Raw genomic sequence first — 9,487 nt, forward strand, 5'->3', positions numbered from 1 at the left:
CTGAATGAGATCAGGGCGAGCTTTAGACCCACCTGCACTCAGAGCCATCAGTGCAGCAGCCGAGTCAGAGCATATAATCACCTGGCTTGGTCCCACTTCCTCCACCCACCACAATGCCCAGAGGATGGCAAGCAACTCTGTCACAAATACTGAGCTGCCATCGGATATTCTTTGTCCCTTACCGATCCCTAACCGAGGCACCCACCACCCAAATCCTGCCCTCCCACTTTCAGGATCCACAGAGCCATCAGTGTACACCTCCAGAGCCCCTGATTCCAGAAGGAACCTCTCTATTTCCTCCACAATCTCGCCCTTATCCTCCTCCTTCAAGAACCTAAGTTCAATGACTCGATCAGGCACTAGCCAAAATGGCACTGATAGCCACCGAGTGTGCTCCGCCACTCCCCCCTGATGCAATCTCAACTTCCTGGCCCACTGATCAATACTGGCCAAAAAAGGTTTATACTTATCCCCATCTCCTGAAAGTAAACACCTAGCTGGGAAGGACAGACTTGTCCCACTCAATTTTGCCCAGTACTGTAGCCCTAACTTTACTCTCCTCAGGTTTAGGGGCAACTCCCCCATTTCCACCAATAGTGCTGAGGCAGGGGTGGTCTTAAAAGCTCCACAGCAGATTCTCAGAGCCTTGCACTGAAGCACATCCAGCTTTCGCAAATTAGACTTGGCCGCAGAGCCGTACACATAACAACCATAATCAATTGTTGACCTGATCATCGCCTGGTATATCATGCACGTGGTCTCTCTATCCGCTCCCCACCCACTCCCAGCCAAACTTCTCAGCACATTCACTATTCTTTCACACTTTGCCAGGATTTTCTCTATATGAACAGCCCAGTTCAATCTTTCGTCAAACCAAACTCCCCAAAATTTAAACACCTTTACTCTCTCTAAGGGAGATCCATACATAACCAGCCTTCCCCTAGGCACCCTCTTTCTAAAACCAAAAATCATATAATTAGACTTAGAGGCGGATATTTTAAAACCCCACTTGTCTCCCCATTCCTCTACATCCCCCAGAGCTCTTTGTACCTGCTTTAAACAATACTCAACATTCTTCCCTCTTTTCCATATGGCCCCATCGTCCGCAAATAAAGACAACCCATATCCTTTTCCAATTTGCCCAAAAATGTCATTAATCATCACATCGAAGAGGACCGGACTAATCACGCTTCCTTGCGGGGTGCCATTTTCTATTTTTACAGTTTTTGAGGTTTGCCCCCCCACACGTACTTGGATCGTCCTGTCTAATAGAAAATCCTTTATCCAATTAAACAATCTCCCTCTAACTCCTAGGTCATACAATTTCAAAAGCAGCCCCTCTTTCCACAAAGAGTCATACGCCTTCTCAATATCCAAAAATACACTTATCACTACTTCCTTATTGTCAAAAGCCTGTCTAATGTCCTGGTCTAGAACAGCTACTGATTCCATTGTAGACCTGCCATTTCTAAACCCATTCTGATACCCAACATAAAGATCCTTACTTTCTAAAAAGTAAACTAATCTATTAGTAATCATCCTTTCCATAATTTTACACAATACAGACGTCAAGGCTATGGGTCGGTAAGATCCTGGATCAGCCGCTACTTTACCTGGCTTCAAAATAGGAATGATGACGGCATGCTTCCACTCCTTTGGCAAGCAGCCTTCTAGCCACACATTATTAAACAAACCCAGTATTTCAATCATTACAAATTCGTCCAAATTCTTAAATAATTCATAGGATAATCCATCTCTGCCAGGCATCGTATTTGCACCAGCCTGGATAGCATCCCCTAACTCTTTCATTGTAAAGTACAAATTAATCGGATTATTATTTTCTGAGCTTCTTCTCAACTTCCACTCATTCTGCGATAGCAGTTCAGTCCTCTTTCTCCCTCTCTCCTCCCCCAGACTCCCAGAGTTATGCACTGCCTGAAATGCCTCCACCAGCATGTCTGCCTTCTCTTTATTGGTTACTGCTTCTACCCCCCCCTTCTGAATCACTGGAATCGAGCTTTTTTTATATATTCCAGCCATTCTGTGTACGACTGCCCACATCTGCCTCACAGAAGTCTCAGGGCCTAGTGTTTCACAGAACTTCCTCCAACTACTCTTTTTAGCATCTTTAATAACTCTTCGTGCTACTCCCCTTAACCTCTTATATTCTACTGACTGGCACAACCCTGGAAACCGTCTCACCCTCTTGTATGCTTTATTCCTATTCCTTACAGCTACGTCACATTCTTTATTCCACCAGGGAACCATCCTTCTAGCTCTGGGTTCCTCCTTCATAGGGATTGTGCCCTGCGCTGCCCTATGTATCATCTCACTAAGAGAAGCATTCCACTCGTCTATACTCCCCTCAGAATCAATCTCTCCTATCCACTTTCGGGCCGCCTCCAAGAACTCTTCCCAATTAGCTTTCGAGAGAATTGTTGAATATATATATAGAACAAAATTTCTAGAATGTTTGATTACTGTGACATCACAAATGTTCTAGAATGTTTGATTATGACATCATACTGTGACATCACAAATGTTCTAGAATGTTCTATTATTATTATTATTATTATTATTATTATTATTATTATTATTATTATTATTATTATTATTATTATTATTATTATTATTATTATTATTATTATTATTATTATTATTATTATTATTATTATTATTATTATTAGCCTCATTTCCCCTCACTCCTACATGTGCCGGTACGCCTATATTCGAATACCAACCGTTTTGTGCGTTTATTGCGAATCTGATTGGCCACTGACGTTTCTGGTCATGTGACATGTGCACCAATCGTGTGACGGCAAGTTCTTTCCCCGGATAAGCTTAGGCACTCTTTCGAAGTTGGTTATGGTTAGAGTTTGTCTTAGAGCATGGCGATAGAACGCCAGCCCTGATTCCAAACTCTAACCTTAACCAACTTCGAAAGAGTCGCCTAAGCTTAACCAGTGATAAACTAGGCGTTAGGTAGTTTGCAGGCTGTTCGACGCGGAAATGGGCAAAGACACAGCTCGTCATGCGATTGGGCGCACATGTCACATGACCAGAAACGTCAGTGGCCAATCAGATTTGCAAAACGCACAAAACGGTTGGTATTCGAATAGACGCCGCCGGGACCCACAAAAACCTCACCTCTTTCCCTTGGCTCACACACCTAGTCACACTCATCAGGACCTCATATAGCAAAGCCTGCCGGCTACTGGAGCGAAAAGACCTCAGGCTAGCCAACACTGTCGATGAGTCACTACATATCACCACCTGACCCTCCCCACCCGAGCAAGCTCCACCCACCTCAGTGCCACCAGCACAGCCACCATCTCAACCGTGTACACACCCAGACCGTTCGTAGTCCTCCTGCTCACCGCCACACCCCTCCCTGGGACCACCACTCCAAACCCTGTCACCCCAGTCTCCGGGTCCTTCGAACCATCTGTATATACCGCTGTATAGTCCCCATACGACTCACGCATCAATCCCTCACAGGCACTAACCAACTCCACCCTCTCCCCTGACCTAATTACGCTGGTCACTTCTTCTTCTTCTGATTTGTATTGGCGGTTGGCACAAACTTTCTGGTGCATTACCGCCACCTTCTGAAATGGAGTGTGGATCTAGATGGTTTATGAACATACTAATCATGACTAGTGAGTAGTGACTACTGCAGGCTCGGACTGGCCATCGGGACTGGCCCACACACCGGCCCACACCAGTGTGTGGGCCAGTGTGTGAGTCGGTGTGTGGGCCACTAATGTGGGCCGGTGTGTGGGCCAGTGTGTAGGCCAGTGTGTGAGTCGGTGTGTGGGCCACTAATGTGGGCCGGTGTGTGGGCCGGTGTGTGAGTCGGTGTGTGGGCCAGTGTGTGAGTCGGTGTGTGGGCCACTAATGTGGGCCGGTGTGTGGGCCAGTGTGTGAGTCGATGTGTGGGCCAGTGTGTGAGTCGGTGTGTGGGCCACTAATGTGGGCCGGTGTGTGGGCCAGTGTGTAGGCCAGTGTGTGAGTCGGTGTGTGGGCCACTAATGTGGGCCGGTGTGTGGGCCGGTGTGTGAGTCGGTGTGTGGGCCAGTGTGTGAGTCGGTGTGTGGGCCACTAATGTGGGCCGGTGTGTGGGCTGGTGTGTGGGCTGGTGTGTGGGCTGGTGTGTGGGCCAGTGTGTGAGTCGGTGTGTGGGCCACTAATGTGGGCCGGTGTGTGGGCCAGTGTGTGAGTCGGTGTGTGGGCCACTAATGTGGGCCGGTATGTGGCCCAGTATGTGGGCCGGTGTGTGGGCCGGCAGTGGCGCCGGCAGGATTAAATTCCATAGTATGCATGCTTGCTCGCACAGAAACAGTCCATCCAGATGATGTAGCCTACACAGCGCTCTACTACAGATACACTACCCAGAGCGCAACGACACACAGGTGACAATAGTGTGTGTGCGTGCGTGCGCGCGGGCCGGAGTGACTCTGAACGTCTCAGGCTGAATTTGTGAAACACAGAAAAAAGGCATTTATAATGCATGTCCCGTTTAGATCAACTTTCCAGCCCCCTGTCAACTGTCAAATGATGTCAACTGTCAACCTGAATTAACATTCAGTATTCAATATGGTCTGATATTAACATTCAGTATTCAATATTGTCTGATTCAATATTAACATTCAGTATTCAATATGGTCTGATTCAATATTAACATTCAGTATTCAAGTAGAACAGCTAGTTAGCCGTTGTGGACACTCACCTTTCCACAGCAAAACAGTAGGCAAGGCACCTTGGTTGAGAAATGCAGGCTTCAATCTATGTTGTTTAGTCTATCTGTTCAGTACTGTTCAAAGATGCACAATGAGATCTTCTTCTTCTTCTTCTTCTTCTTCTTATTTGAATTTCCGGCAGAGTAGACGCATCGTGGCGTATTACTGCCCTCCGCAATTCTTTTTATGGGCTCTTCTTCTTCTCCTTCTTCTCCTTCTTCACCTTCTTTTTCTTCTTCTACTGGACCCCGTCATCAACTACATTGTCCATTGGAGTGCAGCTACTGCTGCTACTTCCTGCCTGAGCCCCCCTCCGCGGGACCCTCCTTGCCCCCTGCTATCTTATCCTGGGCTGCTTTGTCCCTCGCAGCCTTGTCCCTCACAGCCCCCTCAGCCAATTCTTTACACACCTCCTTCCAGTCCAGACCTTACAATCCCAGATGTTGAACCGCTATCCTAACAATCATCTTCACCATCTCTGTTCTACCCGTAGCCTCTGCCATACCAGTAACTACCCCTGCCACGAAGGCCACAATACCTAATTTCTCCTCCCTTCCCCTCTATCTTTCCCCCTGCTCTACCCTCACTGCCAAATGCCCTCCTTCAACCCCCTGCACCCTTTCTTGGCTACCCTGTCCTGCCCTGCTAACCGCCCCAGCATACGTCAACTTACCCTCCCTTCTCTCTCTCCGATCCGCGACCTCCTTCATCATCACCTCGCACCCCCGAAACGCTACACTATGCTCCCCACCACAACTACAGCACTTCGGCTTCACTCCCTCTCCACATTTCCCATATTCATGTTCCCCGCCACACCTAGCGCACCTCATCCCCTTCATACACGTGGTAGCTATATGGCCAAACCCCTGGCACCTATAGCACCTAAGAGGATTATGAACAAATTCCCTAACCCTATACATCCTACGCCCTACTAACACCTCCCTAGGAACAACCCCACCCTCAAACGTAATCACTACCGTCCCCGTCACTGCCCTCTCCGCTCCCCTCTTCATCCTTGCTGCACTCTTAACTATGCCATTACGCCCGTCCTCCTTTAGCTCTTCCACCAGCTGCTCTACTGTAACCTCGACCGGTACCCCAACTATCACCCCCTTACCCCCCCTCTTCTCCCCTACTCTCGCCACCTTACTTATACCCACCCCCCCAATGCTCTGCATCTTCCTAGCCACCTCCACCTGCCCCTCACTACCACACCCTACGGCCAGATTCCCATCCCACAAAACGTTCACGTACTTTACCTCTCCTAATCGCTCGGCAATGAGTTTGGGCCACTCGAGCCTACCTACTTTCCTCTCATCCCTCTCCCCCTCAAGCCTGACCACTATATGGATCACTTCCGCTTTTGCCACATCTTTTCCTGCACCCTCGTCTCCCGGCCCACTTGAGCTATCGTCCCCCCCTTTCTTCCTCTTCCCCCCTTCTCCCCCCCTCTCCTCCCCCCTACTCTCACTATCCCCATCGCTGTCGTTCCTCTCCGTCCGCTTCTTCCTCTTCTTCCTCACCGTTTCCCACCCCTCCTCCTCCCTCTCTTCTTTCTCCCTCTCCTCCCCACTGTACTCCGACTGATCGCGAATATCGGTCGTTAGCTCCATTTGCCGTTCTTCCTCTTCCTTCTTCTTCTTCTTTACACCATCCGACTCCTTCCCTTTGTCTTCCACCATCTCCGAGACCTCCTTCTCACTTCCCTCTCCGTAGTCTTCCACCATCTCCGAGACCTCCTTCTCACTTCCCTCTCCACACGTCACACCCCGAGGGGACACTGGGCTCGCACCCGGTGACTCGCGTCCCTCCTGACGCAAGCCCTCATTCCACTCGCTCCCATCTCGATTCACCCAAAACCCTGGACATTCTTGCACCGGCCGGGGCCATTCACGAGGAATCCACTCTCCCCGCTCTCCATAAGCTGCATGGCTCGCCTTCCACCACCGCTCACTCCCCCTCAGCTTTACCCTGCGGTTCATTCGTCTTTCCACAGCTAAACCTCCTCCTTCTTCTTCTTCTTCTTATTTGAATTTCCGGCAGAGTAGACGCATCGAGGCGTATTACTGCCCTCCGCAATTCTTTTTATGGGCTCTTCTTCTTCTCCTTCTTATCCTTCTTCACCTTCTTTTTCTTCTTCTACTGGACCCCGTCATCAACTACATTGTCCATTGGAGTGCATCTACTGCTGCTACTTCCTGTCTGAGCCCCCCTCCGCGGGACCCTCCTTGCCCCCTGCTATCTTATCCTGGGCTGCTTTGTCCCTCGCAGCCTTGTCCCTCGCAGCCCCCTCAGCCAATTCTTTACACACCTCCTTCCAGTCCAGACCTTCCAATCCCAGATGTTGAGAATTGTTGAATATATATATAGAACACAAATGTTCTAGAATGTTTGATTATGACATCATACTGTGACATCACAAATGTTCTAGAATGTTTGATTATGACATCATACTGTGACATCACAAATGTTCTAGAATGTTCTATTATTATTATTATTATTATTATTATTATTATTATTATTATTATTATTATTATTATTATTATTATTATTATTATTATTAGCCTCATTTCCCCTCACTCCTACATGCGCCGGTACGCCTATATTCGAATACCAACCGTTTTGTGTGTTTATTGCGAATCTGATTGGCCACTGACGTTTCTGGTCATGTGACATGTGCACCAATCGTGTGACGGCAAGTTCTTTCCCCGGACAAGCTTAGGCACTCTTTCGAAGTTGGTTATGGTTAGAGTTTGTCTTAGAGCATGGCGATAGAACGCCAGCCCTGATTCCAAACTCTAACCTTAACCAACTTCGAAAGAGGCGCCTAAGCTTAACCAGTGATAAACTAGGCGTTAGGTAGTTTGCAGGCTGTTCGACGCGGAAATGGGCAAAGACACAGCTCGTCACGCGATTGGTCGCACATGTCACATGACCAGAAACGTCAGTGGCCAATCAGATTTGCAAAACGCGCAAAACGGTTGGTATTCGAATAGACGCCGCCGGGACCCACAAAAACCTCACCTCTTTCCCTTGGCTCACACACCTAGTCACACTCATCAGGACCTCATATAGCAAAGCCTGCTGGCTACTGGAGCGAAAAGACCTCAGGCTAGCCAACACTGTCGATGAGTCACTACATATCACCACCTGACCCTCCCCACCCGAGCAAGCTCCACCCACCTCAGCGCCACCAGCACAGCCACCATCTCAACCGTGTACACACCCAGACCGTTCGTAGTCCTCCTGCTTACCGCCACACCCCTCCCTGGGACCACCACTCCAAACCCTGTCACCCCAGTCTCCGGGTCCTTCAAACCATCTGTATATACCGCTGTATAGTCCCCATACGACTCACGCATCAATCCCTCACAGGCACTAACCAACTCCACCCTCTCCCCTGACCTAATTACGCTGGTCACTTCTTCTTCTTCTGATTTGTATTGGCGGTTGGCACAAACTTTCTGGTGCATTACCGCCACCTTCTGAAATGGAGTGTGGATCTAGATGGTTTATGAACATACTAATCATGACTAGTGAGTAGTGACTACTCCAGGCTCGGACTGGCCATCGGGACTGGCCCACACACCGGCCCACACCAGTGTGTGGGCCAGTGTGTGAGTCGGTGTGTGGGCCACTAATGTGGGCCGGTGTGTGGGCCAGTGTGTAGGCCAGTGTGTGAGTCGGTGTGTGGGCCACTAATGTGGGCCGGTGTGTGGGCCGGTGTGTGAGTCGGTGTGTGGGCCAGTGTGTGAGTCGGTGTGTGGGCCACTAATGTGGGCCGGTGTGTGGGCTGGTGTGTGGGCCACTAATGTGGGCCGGTGTGTGAGTCGGTGTGTGGGCCAGTGTGTGAGTCGGTGTGTGGGCCACTAATGTGGGCCGGTGTGTGGGCTGGTGTGTGGGCCAGTGTGTGAGTCGGTGTGTGGGCCACTAATGTGGGCCGGTGTGTGGGCCAGTGTGTGAGTCGGTGTGTGGGCCACTAATGTGGGCCGGTATGTGGCCCAGTATGTGGGCCGGTGTGTGGGCCGGCAGTGGCGCCGGCAGGATTAAATTCCATAGTATGCATGCTTGCTCGCACAGAAACAGTCCATCCAGATGATGTAGCCTACACAGCGCTCTACTACAGATACACTACCCAGAGCGCAACGACACACAGGTGACAATAGTGTGTGTGCGTGCGTGCGCGCGGGCCGGAGTGACTCTGAACGTCTCAGGCTGAATTTGTGAAACACAGAAAAAAGGCATTTATAATGCATGTCCCGTTTAGATCAACTTTCCAGCCCCCTGTCAACTGTCAAATGATGTCAACTGTCAACCTGAATTAACATTCAGTATTCAATATGGTCTGATATTAACATTCAGTATTCAATATTGTCTGATTGAATATTAACATTCAGTATTCAATATGGTCTGATTCAATATTAACATTCAGTATTCAAGTAGAACAGCTAGTTAGCCGTTGTGGACACTCACCTTTCCACAGCAAAACAGTAGGCAAGGCACCTTGGTTGAGAAATGCAGGCTTCAATCTATGTTGTTTAGTCTATCTGTTCAGTACTGTTCAGTACTGTTCAAAGATGCACAATGAGACCTTCTGAGAGAATTGTTGAATATATATATAGAACACAAATGTTCTAGAATGTTTGATTATGACATCATACTGTGTCATCACAAATGTTCTAGAATGTTTGATTATGACATCATACTGTGACATCACAAATGTTCTAGAATGTTCTATTATTATTATT

The sequence above is a fragment of the Notolepis coatsorum genome (assembly GCF_963971535.1).
Source record: "Notolepis coatsorum genome assembly, contig: SUPER_1_unloc_1, whole genome shotgun sequence".
NCBI classification, from domain to species: Eukaryota; Metazoa; Chordata; class Actinopteri; order Aulopiformes; family Paralepididae; genus Notolepis; species Notolepis coatsorum.